Here is a 3,408-nt window from a genome sequence, read left to right as displayed (position 1 = left end):
AATGCCCACCGAATGGTGGTTAGTGGGAATATGAAATAATAATAAAAATAGGACACTGATACTTTTTTTTAAATGGTGTTGATAACTTTTAGGCGTGTTTCATGTGTATTTTAATATTTTTAGTGTAGGGTGCAATCTTACTTTTATGCTGCATATTTTACTTTTAATAGGTACCTGATTTTATGTAAACCTGACACTTGTTCCGAAAAGCCATCGAATGTGGACGAACATAAGAATACATGATGATGATGATGATGATTTCAGGCCGTTTTCAAACGGCCTGACTGGGCCAGGCCGTTTGCAAACGGACTGGGTTTTCATACGGTCTGTAACATATATATTTTTAGCGTTTGTCTCGTGAGGTCAGATTTAATTTGCTGATTCAATTGTTGTTTCGTTGGCCAGAGATTATGTTATTTTTCTAGGTTTTGGTATCGCTTTTTTGTCATTTTTATGTTTTATGGTTTTGCGTCCGTTTACAAAATCACCAAAGGACAGTGAGCGGGTGAGCGGCGCGAAGCGGGACGAATTGAACGAAATTGAACGAACGAACCTGAACGAACGAACTTGAACGAACGAACCTGAACGAACGAACTTGAACGAACGAACCTGTACGAACGAACGAACTTATACGAACGCGCTTATACGAACGCCAACGAACGTTAAATCGGCGGTGTCAAGTTCTTGCCGGTGGCTGCAGACCTGAAACAATCCGTGAGTTTTCTTTGCGTTTATGTGTTTGTGTGCTATGTGTTCCGTTTTATTTGGTTACTACTTCTATCGTACTTATATTTGGTTACGTCTTATATCGCTACTGACTGTTTTTTTAATTGTCATACTTATGGACCTGTTGGTGTGTTTTGTTTCTTGCAGAAAACCGTTTTTAAATACAATGAGTATTGGATCCTGAGGCTCCACCGGTAAAAGTTTTGGATTCGTTTGGTATCGTCTTACTCCGGAAATTAAGAAATCAAGTTGAATCCGATGTTCGTCAGTACGAAAACTGCAAGAAGAATCAACAAGGTGGATTAATTCGATTCTGATATGTGTGAGAGGCACAGTAAGTTCTGCAAGACCTTCAAATCTATCATCCCAAAATCTAAGGTACAGTGACTTCATATTATATTCTTCGGCGTTCTTCAGCAACCTCACGGCTGTCTTCTGGAACCTGCTGGGTAGGGGCTCGGGCTTCTGTTGTTGGGTCAGCTTAGGCCTCTGTCTGTTGTTGGGCTGGTTTGATTTTCTGTTGTTAACGAATACGATTACGAATTGCGCATTGCGACATAGGGCGAGTAGTGCTACTAAGTACTAACTGATTACGGAGCGAGCGAAGCGAGCGGAGTCTTACGTAGAATAACGGAAATTTCTGAGTATGAGCGGCCGGCCGGCCGGCCGGCCGTGCGGACGCTTTTGCGAGGCTTATATCTCAGCAACCACTTGACCGATTTACACGCGGTAATTTTTATAGGGTAGCTTCATTCCTTCTACCAAGTATTGGACTATTCCCGATGCATGTGAGTGACCCCTTATGCACGTGCCACGTGCAAAACGAAGAGGTGTCAGTTTTGCAATTGTTGCAATATTTCGGTAACTACTTGGCCGATTGCGCTGAAAGTTGGCATGTAGGTAGGCACCCACTAGGCACTGCATATCCATGTGCCAGAGTTGGGGTGCTGCTGCACGTGCGCACGTGCAGGGGTCGTTTCCAGATCTCGAGAACGGCTGGACCGATTGCGCTCAAATTTGGTACACAGTTAGGGACCGGTTAGTAGGGTGCCGTGCAAAAGCCAGTCGGGACCCATTTTGCACGTGCGCACGTGCAGGGTGCCGCTCCCAGATCTCGAGAACGGCTGGGCCGATTGTGCTCAAATTTGGCAAATCGCTAGAGACCGGTTAGTAGGGTGCCGTACACAAGTCAGTTGGAGGTACCCCCTCGCAATTTCGCACGTGCAAGGCCCACCCTCTCGCTCGCTCCGTTAGTCGCCCCATAAGGCGTTATACTGGTCGGTAGTAAACGAACTTATATGTATGTGTAAGATGTCACGTATTCACTTATATTATACGTCTCGGCAGGTAAGCACGTACGTAGCATGTAAGCACCAGGGCACCGGTCCGCACCGGTCACCGCCTCAGACCAGACTGCCGGCCGCATCAGCGGCCCGACCTCGGGCCAGTCACGGTCACGTGACTAGCGCCCGCGGCGCACACCAAGACCCAACTCGGCGGCCAGCGCGCCGCCAGCCGGCCAACCGACCGGCTCACTATAAGTATTATCAACAACCTTTACATCCCTCCCTCCCTACAATTGAAACACTGAGAACGTGAGCTCGGAACATTCCACGGCAAACTCGCCAATCCCGCCACGGCACTCCAATCAACGGGATATCACTAGCATAGGGCGTATAGACGTCTCACCAACGTAGCTACACTGTACACAACAGCACCATTCAAGCGCCCGCACACTCGATGCACAGTGAAGCTCTGCGCACGGCTCACTATTGATCACACTGAGCGGCGTGTCGGCACCACCGTGTTGCGCCACATCGCGCCGCCACTGTCCGTTCTCCTGCCAGTCCAGTCTAATGTCCAGTCCTGAGACGGGCCATTCACTGCCACCCAGCCCTGGGGACACAGAAATTAAACATTAGCGATTTGTTGCTTTCCCAAGACACATAAAACAAACAACTGTGTCCTTTTTCATAAAGCCTGGAATTGTAGAATTGTAGTTGTAGTTTGTAGGTTTGTACTTCCGATTGTACAAATATGTTTCATAAAGGAAAAAGTACAATCCGAAAGTACAAACTACAATTCCACAAACCTACAACTCACATTCGGCAATTATCAGCCAAAAAACTAGCAATCTGTTTCATAAAAAGAACGGTTCCTCTGATTTTGGGATTTCCTTGACGGAAAATACAATCGAAATCTACAACGCCCTAACCGTGTGTAGAATTTCGGAGATGGAGCATAGGAATCAGCTTAACGTTGCTAATAATTTAATTCAATAATAGCCAATGCTCAGATACACGATATGTATTATTACTGAGCGAGAGAGCGCAGCAAGCGAAGCGAGGTCTTTTCAATATAACGAAAAAATCTCAGTATTGAGCTGCCCGGTCCGGCCCGGCCAGTAACACTTTTGCCGGGCTAATATCTCAGCAACCGCTGGACCGATTGACCTTCGGTCTTTTTTGTTGGGTAGTCCTATTCCTTCTACCCGTAATTGACTATTCCTAATGCATTTCAGAAACCCTCGTGGCACGTACCACCACCATAGGCGATGGAACGGGGGGGGGGGCACCGGGGCACCGTACCCCCCTTTGATTTTGCTATTTTATCATTAGCCCTATGGACGTTGCATGGAAAGAATAGGACCAAAAGTCGGCAGTGCCCTCCCCCCCCCCCCTC

The 3,408-nt window shown here is 47.1% G+C and overlaps 1 long non-coding RNA gene across 1 annotated transcript; it reads left to right on the top strand.

Moving 5' to 3' along the window:
* The first annotated feature begins 337 nt into the window (after positions 1 to 337).
* On the top strand, positions 338 to 926 carry LOC122385707. Its single transcript, XR_006257256.1, has 2 exons — positions 338 to 714; positions 874 to 926. It is a non-coding gene; the product is annotated as an uncharacterized LOC122385707 (long non-coding RNA).
* Positions 927 to 3,408: the final 2,482 nt, after the last annotated feature.

This window comes from Amphibalanus amphitrite, unplaced genomic scaffold (genome assembly GCF_019059575.1).
Source record: "Amphibalanus amphitrite isolate SeventyFive unplaced genomic scaffold, NRLGWU_Aamphi_draft 000228F_arrow, whole genome shotgun sequence".
NCBI lineage: Eukaryota > Metazoa > Arthropoda > Thecostraca > Balanomorpha > Balanidae > Amphibalanus > Amphibalanus amphitrite.
This window is presented reverse-complemented; position numbering and strand designations above follow the sequence as displayed.